This window comes from Sinocyclocheilus anshuiensis, unplaced genomic scaffold, assembly GCF_001515605.1.
Source record: "Sinocyclocheilus anshuiensis isolate Anshui unplaced genomic scaffold, SAMN03320099.WGS_v1.1 scaffold4288, whole genome shotgun sequence".
NCBI classification, from domain to species: Eukaryota; Metazoa; Chordata; class Actinopteri; order Cypriniformes; family Cyprinidae; genus Sinocyclocheilus; species Sinocyclocheilus anshuiensis.
In genome coordinates, this window is record NW_015549839.1 from 29396 (window position 1) to 43561 (window position 14166).

Sequence of the window (14166 nt, forward strand, 5' to 3'; positions counted from 1 at the left end):
ACCAACACATTAGAAACCGTACCGGTACCGTAGCAACCACCTAGCAACACCTTAGCAACCGCCCTGGGTACCCTACGAACCGCATTGCAACACCTTAACAACTGCTCCGGGTACCCTAGCAACCGCATAGCAACCTCCCCAGCACCTTAGCATCCGCTTAGCAATACCTTAGCAACCATCCCGGGTACCCTAGCAACCACATAGCAACACCCTAGCAACAGCCCTAGGTACCCTAGCAACCGCATAGCAACACCTTAGCAACAACCCCGGGTGCCTCAGCAACTGCAGGGCAACACCTTAGCAACTAGGCTACCACCCCGGGTACCCTAGCAACCACATAGCAACACCTTAGCACCCACCTCAGCACCTTAGCAACCGCATAGTAACACTTTAGCAACCACCCCGGGTACACTAGCAACCGCATAGCAACCACCCCGGGTACCTTAGCAACCACATAGCAACACCTTAGCAACCGTCCCTAGTACCCTAGCAACCACATAGGAACACCCTAGCAACAGCATAGCAACACCTTAGCAACCGCCTGGGTACCTAAGCAACAGAATAGCAAAACCCTAGCAACCATCCCGGGAACCCTAGCAACTGCATAGTAACACCATAGCAACCTGAAACAACACCTTAGCAACCGCCCCGGATACCCTTGCAACCGCATAGTTACACCCTAGCAACCATCCCAGGTACCGTAGCAACCGCATAGCAACACCTTAGCAACCACCAGGGTACCTTAGCAACTGCATAGCAACGCCATAGCAACAACCCTTAATACCTTAGCAACTGCATAGCAACACCTTAGCAACCGCCCCGGGAACCCTAGCAACCACAAAACAACACTCTAGCAACTGCATAGCAACACCTTAGCAACCGCTCCGGGTACCCTAGTAACCACATAGCAACACCCTAGCAAACATCCCGGTACCTTAGCAACCGCATAGCAACACCCTAGCAACCTCAAGGCAACACCTTAGCAACCGCCCCGGATACCCTAGCATCCGCATTGCAACACTCAGGCAACCATCCCGGAAACCCTAGCAACCGCATAGCAGCACCCTAGCAACTGCTCTTGGAGCCTAGGAACCGCATAGCAACACCTTAACAACCACTCCGGGTACCCTAGCAACCGCATAGCAACAATAGCAACCTTCCCGGGTACCCTAGCAACCGCATAGCAACCACCCCGGGTACCATAGAAACCGCATAGCAACCACCCTGAATACCTTTGCAAACGCATAGAAACACCTTAACAACCACCCCAGGTAACCTAGCAACCGCATAGCAACACCTTAGCAAGCGCCCCGGGTACCTTAGCAACCACATAGCAACACCCTAGCAACTGCCCTAAGTACCCTAGCAAAAATATAACAACAACCTAGCAACTAACACGGGTACCCTAGCAACCGCATTGCAACACCTTAGCAGCCACCCCGGGTACCCTAGCAACCACAGAGCAAGACCTTAGCAACCACCCCAGGTGCCCAAGCAACCGGAAAGCAAAACCCTAGCAACCACCCTGAATACCACAGCAACCGCATAACAGCACCTTAGCGACTGCCCCGGGTACCCTAGCAACCGCAAAGCAACAACCCCGAGTACCTTAGCAACCGCAAAGCAACACTGTGGCAACCACCGCGAATACCTTAGCAAACGCAGAGCAACACCTTGGCAAACTCCCCAGGTACCCTAGCAACCGCATAGCAACACCTTAGCAAACACAACAGGGCACCCTTGCATGCGCTTAGCAGCCACCCCTGGTACCCTAGCAACCGCATATCAACCAGCCCGTGTACCTTAGCAACCGCCCTGGGTACTCAAGCAACCTCATATTAACACTCTAGAAACTGCTTAGAAACACCTTAGCAACCACTCCGGGTACCCTAGCAACCGCATAGCAACACCTTAGCAACCGCACCGGTTACCATAGCAACCGCATATCAACCACCCCAAATACCTTAACAACCGCCGTGCGTACCCTAGCTACCACATAGCAACACCCAAGCAACTGCATAGCAACACATTAGCAACCACCCCGGGTACCCTAGCAACCGAATAGCAACACCCTAACAACTATCCCGGCTACCCTAGCAGCCGCATAGCAACACCCTAGCAACCACCCCAGGACCATAGCAACCACATAGCAACACCCTAGAAGCTGCACTAGGTACCCTGGCAAACATATAGCAACACCCTAGCAACTAACCCGGATACCCTAGCAACCGCCCTGGGTACCATAGCAACCGCATAGCAACAAATTAGCAGCCACCCCGGGTACCCTAGCAACCGCATAGCAACAACTTAATGACTCCACCAGGTGCCCTAGCAACCGCAAAGCAACAACCCCATGTACATTAGCAACCTTATAGCAACACCTTGGCAACCACCCCGAACACCTTGGCAACCGCCCCAGGTACCCTAGCAACCTCAAAGCAACACCTTAGCAACCACCCCGGGCACCCTAGCATGCACTTAGCAACCACCCCTGGTACCCTAGCAACTGCATAGCAACAACTTAGCAACCGCCCCGGGTACCCTAGCAACCGCATGTCAACCAGCCAGAACACCCTAGCAACCACATAGCAACACCTTTGCAACCGCCTCGGGTACCCTAGCTACCGCATAGCAACACCTTAGCAGCCACCCCGGGAACCCTAGCAACCGCAAAGCAACACCTTAGCAACCATCCCGGGAACCCAAGCAACCGCATAGCAGCACCCTATCAACTGCTCTGGGTGCCTAGCAACCACATAGCAACACCTTAGCAACCGCCCCAGGTACCCTAGCAAACGCATAGCAACACTTAAGCAACCACGTCTGGTACCCTAGCAACCGCATAGCAACATTAGCAAAATTCCCGGGTACCCTAGCAACCGCATAGCAACCAACCCCCGTAAAACTTAGCAACCGCACAGCAAAACCTTATCAACCACACCGGGTACCCTAGCAACCACATAGCAACACTATAGCAACCACCCCGAATATCTTATCAAAAGCAGAGCAACACGTTGGCAATTGCCGCGGGAACCCTAGCAACCGAATAGCAGCACCTTAGCAACCACCGCTGGTACCCTAGCAACCGCATAGCAAAACCCTAGCAACCACCCCGAATACCTTAGCAACCGCATAGCAACACCTTAGTAACCATCCCGGGAACCCTAGTAACCGCACAGCAGCACCCTAGCATCTGCTCTGGGTACCTAGCAAGCGTATAGCAACACCTTTGCAACCATCCCGGGAACCCTAGCAACCACATAGCAGCACCCTAGCAACTGCTCTGGGTACCTAGCAACCGCATAGCAACACCTTAGCAACCGCCCCGGGTACCCTAGCAACCACATAGCAGCCCCCTAGCAACTGCTCTGGGTACCTAGCAACCGTATAGCAACACCCTATCAACCATCCCGTGCACCCTAACAACCGCATAGCAGAACCCTAGCAACTGCTCTGGGTACCTAGCAACTGCATAGCAACACCTTAGCAAACGCCCTGGGTACCCAAGCAAACGCATAGCAACTACTTAGCAACCACCCCGGGTACCCTAGCAACCGCATAACAACATTAGCAACCTTCCCGGGTACCCTAGCAACCACATATCAATCACCCTGTGAACCATAGAAACCGCATAGCAACACCCTAGCAACCACCCTGAATACCTTAGCAACCGCATAGCAAAACCCTGGCAATCGCAGCGGGTACCCTAGCAACCGCATAGCAACACCTTAGCAACAAACCCATTACCTTAGCAACCGCATAGCAACACCCTATTAACTGCATAACAACACCTTGGCAACCACTCCGGTTACCCTAGCAACAGCATTGCAACACTTTAGCATACACTCCGGGTACCCTATATACCGCATATCAACACCCTAGCAACTGCATAGCAACACCTTAGCAAACGCTCCGGGTACCCTAGCAATCGCATAGCAACACTTTAGCAACCAATCTGGGTACCCTAGCAGCCGCATAGCAACACGGTAGCAACCTCAAAGCAACACCTTAGCAACTGCCCCGGATACCTTAGCAACCACATAGCAGCACTCTAGCAACTGCTCTGGGTACCTAGCATCCGCATAGCAAGACCCAGGCAACCATCCCGGGAATCCTAGCAACCGCATAGCAACACCCTAGTCACTGCTCTGGGTACCTAGCAACCGCATAGCAACACCTTAGCAATCTCCCTGGGTACCTAACAAGCGCATAGCAACACCATAGAAACCATCCCGAATACCTTAGCACCCTCATAGCTACCAAATAGCAACACCCTAGCAACCATCCCGGGTACCCTAGCAACCACATAGCAACAACCTAGTGACTGCATAGCAACACCTTAGCAACCGCTCCTGGTACCCTAGCAACCACATAGCAACACCCTAGCAACCACCCCAAGTACCATAGCAACCGAATAGCCAAACCTTAGCAACCGCCCTGGGTACCCTAACTATCGCATAGCAACACCTTAGCAACTGCTCCGGGTACCCTAGCAACCGCATAGCAACACTTTAGCAACCGCCTGGGTTCCAAAGCAACGGAATAGCAAAACCCTAGCAACCATCCCGGGTACCCTAGAAACCGCATAGCAACACCTTAGCAACCTCAAACAACAACTTAGCAACCGCCCCAGATACAGTAGCAACCGCATAGTTACACCCTAGCAACAATCCGAGGTACTGTAGCAACCGCATGGCAACACCTTAGCAACCACCTGGGTACCTTAGCAACTGCATAGCAACACCATAGTAACCACCCTGAATACCTTAACAACTGCATAGCAACACCCTAGCAACCTCAACGCAACACCTTAGCAACCGCCCCGGATATCCTAGCATCCGCATAGCAACACCCAGGCAACCATCCCGGGAACCATAGCAACCGCACAGCAGCACCTTAGCAACTGCTCTTGGTGCCTAGCAACCGCACAGCAACACCTTAACAACCGCCCCGGGTACCCTAGCAAATTCATAGCAACAACTTAGCAACCACTCCGGGTACCCTAGCAACCGCATAGCAACAATAGCAACCTTCCCGGGTACCCTAGCAACCGCAGAGCAACCACCCAGGGTACCATAGAAACCGCATAGCAATCACCCTGAATACCTTAGCAAACGCATAGCAAAACCTTAACAACCACCCCAGGTAACCTAGGAACCGCATAGCAACACCTTAGTAACCACCCTGGGTACCCTAGCAAGAGCATAGCAACACCATAGCAATAACCCAAAAATCCTTAGCAACCGCATAGCTACCAAATATCACCACCCTAGCAACCACTTAGCAACACCCTAGCAACTGCATAGCAACACCTTAGCAACCGCTCTGGGAATCCTAGCAACGGCATATCAACCAGCCCGAGAACCTTAGCAACCGCCCTGGATACCCTAGCAACCGCATAGTAACACTCTAGCAACTGCTTAGAAATACCTTAGCAACCACTCCGGATACCCTAGCAACCGAATAGCAACACCCTAACAGCCATCCCGGCTACCCTAGCAACCGCATAGCAACACCTTAGCAACGGCTTCGGGTACCCTAGCAATCGTATAGCAACACTTTAGCAACCACCCCTGGTACCCTAGCAACCGAATAGCAACACCCTAACAACTATCCCGGCTACCCTAGCAGCTACATAGAAACACCCTAGCAACCGCATAGCAAAACCCTAACAACCATCCCGGGTACCCTGGAAAATGCATAGCAACTACTTAGCAACCACCCCGGGTACCATAACAACCAAATAGCAACTGCCCGGGGTTCCTTAGCAACTGCATAGCAACACCTTAGCAACCGCACTGGGTAACTAAGAAACCGCATAGCAACCACCCAGGGTGCCCAAGCAACCGCACTGTAACCACCCCGGTTACCATAGCAACCGCATAGGAACACCTTAGCAACCGCCCGAGTACCCTAGCAACCACATAGCAACAGCATAGCAACACCTTAGAAACTGCCCCGGGTTCCCTAGCAACCGCATAGCAACAACCTAGCAACATCTCTGATAAAACTAGAAACCGCATAGCAACATATTAGCAACCACCCCGGGTACCCTAGCAACTGAATAGCAACACCAGAGCAAACACCCTGAATACCTTAGCAACTGCATAGCAACACCTTGGCAATCGCCCCGGGTACCCAATCAACCGCATAGCAAAACCCTAGGAACCATCTTGGGTTCCCAAGCAACCGCATAGAAACACCTTAGCAACTGCTCCGGGTACCCTAGCAACTGCTTAGCAACACCTTAGCAACCACCCCGGGTACCCTAGCAACCGCATAGCAACACCTTAGCAACCACGCTGGGTAATCTAGCATCAGCATAGCAAAACCCTAGCTACCATCTTGGGTACCCTAGCAACCGCACAGCAACACCTTAGAAACTGACCCGGGTACCCTAGCAACCGCATAGCAACCACCAGAGTAGCCTAGCAATCGCAAAGCAACACTTTAGAAACCGCCGGGTTACCCTAGCAACCTTATAGCAACACACAAGCAACGATCCATGGTAACCTAGCAACCGCATAGCAAAATCCCGCGTACCCTAGCAACCGCATAGCAACATCCCAGCAACCTCCCCAGCACTTTAGCAACCGCATAGCAACACCCTAACAACTGCCATAGGAACCCTAGCAACCACATAGCAACACCCTAGCAACCATCCCAAGTACCCTAGCAACCGCATAGCAACACCATTGTAAACACCCCGAATAAATTAGCAACCGCATAGCAACACCTTTTCAACAGCTTAGCAACCGCTCCGGGTACCATAGCTATTGCATAGCAACAACTTAGCAACCACCCCGGGCAACCTAGCAACCCCATAGCAACCACCCCGGGTACTAGAGAAACCGCAAAGCAACACTTTATCAACCACCCTGAATACCTTAGCATCCGCATTGCAAAACCTTAACAACCAGCCCAGGTAACCTAGCAACCGCATACCAAAACCTTAGCAACCACCCTGGGTACCCTAGCAAGCGCATTGCAACATCATAGCAACCACCCCGAATACCTTAGCAACCGCATAGCTACAAAATAGCAACACCCTAGCAACCATCCCAGGCACCCTAGCAACCACAGAGCAACACCCTAGTAACTGCATAGCAACATCTTAGCAACCGCTCCGGGTACCATAGCAACCGCATAGCAACACAATAGCAACCCACTCTGGACCTTAGCAACCGTATAGCAACACCTTAGCAACCGCCCCGGGTACCTTAGCAACCACATAGCAACACCCTAGCAACTGCTCTAGGAACCCTAGCAACCATATAGCAACTAACCCGGGTACCTTAGCAACCGCAAAACAACAATCCCGAGCACCTTAGCAACCATATAGCAACACCTTAGCAACTGCCTCGGGTACCCTAGCAACCACATAGCAAAACCCTAGCAACTGCCAAAGGTACCCTAGCAACACCATAGAAACCACCCCGAATACCTTATCAACCGCATTGCAACACGTTGGCAATTGCCGCGGGTACCCTAGCAACCGCATAGCAACACCATAGCAACCACCCCTGGTACCCTAGCAACCACATAGCAACACCCTAGCAACCAACCCCCGTATGTCTTAGCAACCGCATAGCAAAACCTTATCAACCACACCGGGAACCGTAGCAACCGCATAGCAACACCCTAGCCACCACCCCGAATAACTTAGCAACCGCATAGCAACACCTTAGCAACCACCTGGGGAACCCTAGCAACCGCATATAGTAACACCTTAGCAACCATCCCTAGTACCCTAGCAACCGCATAGAAACACCCTAACAACCATAATAAAATAGCAACACCCTAGCAACCACCCCGAATAACTTAGCAACCGCATAGCAACACCTTAGCAACCACCCGGGGAACCCTAGCAACCGCATATAGTAACACCTTAGCAACCATCCCTAGTACCCTAGCAACCACATAGAAACACCCTAACAACCACCTAGCAACCACCCCGAATAACTTAGCAACTGCATAGCAAAACCTTATGAACCGCCCCGGGTACCCTAGCAACCACAAACAAATAGCAACAACCTAACAACCATCCCGGCTACCCTAGCAGCTGCATAGCAACACCCTAGCAACCTCAAAGCAACACCTTAGCAACTGACCAGGATACCCAAGCAACCACATAGCAACACCCTAGCAACCATCCCGGGAACCCTAGCAACCGCATAGGAGCACCCTAGCAACTGCTCTGGGTACCTAGCAACCGTATAGCAACACCCTATCAACCATCCCGGCAACCCTATCAACCACATAGCAGCACCCTAGCAACCACCCTAGGAACTTAGCAACCGCATAGCAACACCTTAGCAAGGGCCCCGGGTACCCTAGCAACCACATAGCAACACCCTATCAACTGCCCGAAGTACCCTAGCAACCATATAGCAACACCCTAGCAACTAACCTGGATACCCTAGCAACCGCCCTGGGAACCCTAGCAACCGCATAGCAACACCTTAGCTGCCAACCCGGGTACCCTAGCAACCACAGATCAAGACCTTAGCAACCACCCCGGGTGCCCAAGCAACCGGAAAGCAAAACCTTGGCAACCACCCTGAACACCACAGCAACCGCATAGCAACACCTTAGAGACTGCCCCGGGTACCCTAGCAACCGCAAAGCAACAACCCCGAGTAACTTAGCAACCGCAAAGCAACACCTTGGCAACCACCCTGAATACCTTAGCAAACGCATAGCAACACCTTGGAAACCTCCCCAGGTACCCTAGCAACCGCATAGCAACACCTTAGCAAACACAACAGGGCACCCTTGCATGCGCTTAGCAACCACCCCTGGTACCCTAGGAACCGCATATCAACCAGCCCGAGTACCTTAGCAACCGCATTGGGGACCCTAGCAACCGCATAGTAACACTCTAGCAACTGCTTAGAAACACCTTAGCAACCACTTCGGGTACCCTAGCAACCGAATAGCAACCAGCCCAAATACCTTAACAATCGCCCTGCGTACCCTAGCTACCACATAGCAACACCCAAGCAACTGCATAGCAACAACTTAGCAACTGCTCCTGGTACCCTAGCAACCGAATAGCAACACCCTAGCAACCACCCCGAGTACCATAGCAACTGAATAGCCAAACCTTAGCAACCGCCCTGGGTACCCTTACTATCGCATAGTAACACCTTAGCAACCGCAAGGGGTACCATAGTATCCACCTAACAACACCTTAGCAACAGCCCTGGATACCCTAGGAACCGCATAGCAACACCTTATCAACTGCTCCGGGTACCCTAGCAACCGCAAAGCAACAACCTAGCAACTCCCCAGCACCTTAGCAACCGCATAGCAACACCTTAGCAACCGTCCTGTGTACCCTAGCAACCGCATAGCAACATCAGCAAACTTCACGGGTACCCTAGCAACCGCATAGCAACACCCTAGCAACCAACCCCCGTATAACATAGCAACCGCATAGCAAAACCTTAGCAACCGTGCCAGGTACCCTAGCAACCACAAAGCAACACCCTATTAACTGCACTAGTTACCCTAGCAACCGCATAGCAACACCTTAGAAACCATCCGGGTACCGTAGCAACCACCTAACAACACCTTAGCAACCGCCCTGGGTACCCTAGGAACCGCATTGCAACACCTTAGCAACTGCTCCGGGTACCCTAGCAACCGCATAGCAACCTCCCCAGCACCTTAGCATCCGCATAGCAACACCTTAGCAACCGCTCCTGGTACCCTAGCAACCGCATAGCAACACCGTAGAAACCGTCCGGGTACCGTAGCAACCACCTAGCAACAACTTAGCAACCGCCCTGGGTACCCTAGGAACCGCATTGCAACACCTTAGCAACTGCTCCGGGTACCCTAGCAATCGCATAGCAACCTCCCCAGCACCTTAGCATCCGCATAGCAACACCTTAGCAACCGCTCCTGGCACCCTAGCAACCACATAGCAACACCCTAGCAACCACCCCGAGTATCATAGCAGCCGAACAGCCAAACCTTAGCAACCGCCCTGGGTACCCTAACTATCGCATAGTAACATCTTAGCAACTGCAAGGGGTACCGTAGCATCCTCCTAGCAATACCTTAGCAACCACCCTGGATACCCTAGGAACCGCATAGCAACACCTTAGCAACTGCTCCGGGTACCCTAGCACCCGCAAAGCAACACCCTAGTAACCTCCAAAGCACCTTAGCAACCGCATAGCAACACCTTTGCAACCGTCGCGGGTACCCTAGCAACCACAAAGCAACACCCTATTAACTGCACTAGTTACCCTAGCAACCGCATAGCAACAACTTAAGAAACCTTCAGGGTACCGTAGCAACCACTTAGCAACACCTTAGCAACTGCCCTGGGAACCCTAGGAACCACATTGCAACACCTTAGCAAATGCTCCGGGTACCCTAGCTACCGCATAGCAATCTCCCCAGCACCTTAGCATCCGCATAGCAATACCTTAGCAACCATCTCGGGTACCCTAGCAACCACACAGCAACGCCCTAGGTAAATTACCAACTGCATAGCAACACCTTAGCAACAACCCCGGATATCCCAGCAACTGCAGGGCAACACCTTAGCAACTAGGGTACCACCCCAGGTATCTTAGCAACAACATAGCAACACCTTAGCACCCGCCTCAGTACCAAAGGAACCGCATAGTAACACTTTAGCAACCACCCCGGGTAGCCTAGCAACCGCATAGCAACCACCCTGGGTAACTTAGCAACCGCATAGCGACACCTTAGCAACCGCCTGGGTACCTAAGCAACAGAATAGCAAAACACTAGCAACCATCTCGGGTACCCTAGTAACCGCATAGAAACACCTTAGCAACCTCAAACAACTCCTTAGCAACCGCCCTGGATACCCTAGCAACCACATAGTTACACCCTAGCAAACATCCCAGGTACCGTAGCAACCGCATAGCAACAACTTAGCAACCACCTGAGTACCTTAGCAACTGCATAGCAACACCATAGCAACCACCCCGGGTACCCTAGCAAACGCATAGCAACACTTTAGTAACCACCTTTGTTACCCTAGCAACCGCATAGCAACATCAGCAAACTTCACGGGTACCCGAGCAACCGCATAGCAACCACCTCTGGTACCCTAGCAACCGCATAGCAACACCCTAGCAACCAACCCCCGTATAACTTAGCAACCGCAAAGCAAAACCTTATCAACCGCACCGAGTACCCTAGCAACCACACAGCAACACCATAGCAACCACCCCGAATACATTATCAACCGGAGAGCAACACGTTGGCAATTGCCGCGGGTACCCTAGCAACCGCATAGCAACACCTTAGCAACCACCCCTGGTACCCTAGCAACTGCATAGCAACACCTTAGAAACCATCCCAGGCCGGAATAACTTAGCAACCGCATAGCAAAACCTTATCAACCACCAGGGGTACCCTAGCAACCGCATATAGTAAAACCTTAGCAACCATCCCTAGTACACTAGCAAGCGTATAGCAAAACCCTAGCAACCACATAGCAACCACCCCGAATAACTTAGCAACCACATAGCAAAACCTTATCAACCGCCCCGGGTACCCTAGCAACCACATAGCAACACCCTAGTAACCACAACCAAATAGCAACACCCTAGCAACCATCCTGGGTACCCTAGCAATCGCATAGCAACACCCTAGCAACCACCCCGAATAATTTAGCAATCGCACAGCAAAACCTTAGCAACCGCCCCGGGTACCCTAGCAACCACATAGCAAAACACTAGCAACCACCCTGTGTACACTAGCAACCACAAAGCAACACCAGAGCAACCACCCCGAATACCTTAGCAACCGCATAGCAACACCTTAGCAACCGCCCTGAGTACCCTAGCAACCATATAGCAACACCCTAACAACCATCCCGGCTACCCTAGCAGCTGCATAGCAACACAATAGCAACCTCAAAGCAGCACCTTAGCAACCGCCCCGGATACCCAAGCAACCGCATAGCAACACCCTAGCAACCAGCCCGGGAACCCTAGCATCCGCATAGCAGCAGCATAGCAACTGCTCTGGGTACCTAGCAACCGTATAGCAACACCCTTGCAACCATCCCGTGAAACCTAGCAACCGCATAGCAGCACCATAGCAACTGCTCTGGGTACCTAGCAACCGCATAGCAACACCTTAGCAAATGCCCCGGGTACCCAAGCAAATGCATAGCAACTACATAGCAACCAGACCGGGTACCCTAGCAACCACTTAGCAACATTAGCAACCTTCCCGGGTACCCTAGCAACCACATATCAATCACCCTGTGAACCATAGAAACCCCATAGCAACACCCTAGCAACCACCCTGAATACCTTAGCAACCGCATAGCAACACCCTGGCAATCGCCCCGGGTACCCTAGCAACAGCATAGCAATACCTTAGCAACCAACCCAGTACCTTAGCAACCGCATAGCAACACCCTATTAACTGCATAACAACACCTTAGGAACCACTCCGGTTACCCTAGCAATCGCATTGCAACACTTTAGCATCCACCCGGGGTACCCTAGCTACCGAATATCAACACTCTAGCAACTGCATAGCAACACCTTAGCAACCGCTCCGGGTACCCTAGCTATCGAATAGCAACACTTTAACAACCAACCCGGGTACCCTAGCAACCGCATAGCAACACGGTAACAACCTCAAAGCAACACCTTAGCAACTGCCCCGTATACCCTAGGAACCGCATAGCAGCACTCTAGCAACTGCTCTGGGAACCTAGCATCCGCATAGAAATACCCAGGCAACCATCCCGGGAACCCTAGCAACCGAATAGCAACACCCTAGTCACTGCTCTGGGTACCTAGCAACCGCATAGCAACACCTTAACAACCACCTGGGTACCCTAGCAAACACATAACAACAACTTAGCAACCACCCCGGGTAACCTAGCAACCGCATAGCAACACCTTAGCAACCTCCCTGGGTACCCTAGCAAGCGCATAGCAACACCATAGAAACCATCCCGAATACCTTAGCAACCTCATAGCTACCAAATAGCAACACCCTAGCAACCATCCCGGGTACCCTAGCAACCACATAGCAATACCCTAGTAACTGCATAGTAACACCTTAGCAACCGCTCCTGGAACCCTAGCAACAGCAAAGCAAAACCCTAGCAACCACCTCGAGTACCATAGCAACCGAATAGCCAAATCTTAGCAACCGCCCTGGGTACCCTAACTATCGCATAGTAACACCTTAGCAACCGCAAGGGGTACCGTAGCAACCACCTAGCAACACCTTAGCAACCACCCTGGATACCCTAGGAACCGCATAGCAACACCTTAGCAACAGCTCCGGGAACCCTAGCAACTGCAAAGCAACACCCTAGCAACCTCCCAAGCACCTTAACAATCACTTAGCAACACCTTAGCAACCGTCCTGGGTACCCTAGCAACCACAATGCAACACCCTATTAACTGCACTAGGTACCCTAGCAACCACATTGCAACACCTTTGCAACCGTCCCGGGTACCCTAGCAACCACATAGCAACACCCTAGCAACTGACCTAGGTACCCTAGCAACCGCATAGCAACACCTTAGCAACAACCCCGGGTGCCCCAGCAACTGCAGGGCAACACATTTGCAACTAGGGTACCACGCCGGGTACCCTTGCAACCACATAGCAACACCTTAGCACCCACCTCAGTACCCTAGCAACCGCATAGCAACCACCCCGGGTACCTTAGCAACCGCATAGCAACACCTTAGCAACCGCTCCGGGTACCCTAGCAATCGCATAGCAACACTTTAGCAACCGCCTGGATACCTAAGCAACAGAATAGCAAAACCATAGCAACCATCCTGGGTACCCTAGCAACCGCAAAGCAACACCTTAGCAACCTCAAACAACACCTTAGCAACCTCCCCGGATACCCTAGCAACCGCATAGTTACACCCTAGCAACCATCCCAGGTACCATAGCAACCGAATAGCAACACCTTAGCAACCACCTGGGTACCTTAGCAACTACATAGCAACACCATAGCAACCGTCCCGGGAACCCTAGCAACCACAAAGCAACACTCTAGCAACTGCATAGCAACACCTTAGCAACCACCCCAGTACCTTAGCAACCGCATAGCAAAACCTTAGCAACCGACCCCGGTACCCTAGCAACCACATAGCAACACCTTAGCAACTCCCCCGGGTACCC

General features: G+C 52.2%; 1 long non-coding RNA gene across 1 annotated transcript; it reads right to left on the bottom strand.

The window, feature by feature from the left end:
* Positions 1-11144: 11144 nt before the first annotated feature.
* On the bottom strand, positions 11145-13039 carry LOC107660886 (uncharacterized). The gene is made up of 3 exons (XR_001631050.1): positions 13012-13039; positions 11771-11813; positions 11145-11164 (listed from the first exon to the last, which is right to left on the bottom strand). It is a non-coding gene; the product is annotated as an uncharacterized LOC107660886 (long non-coding RNA).
* Between the last annotated feature and the right edge of the window lie 1127 nt (positions 13040-14166).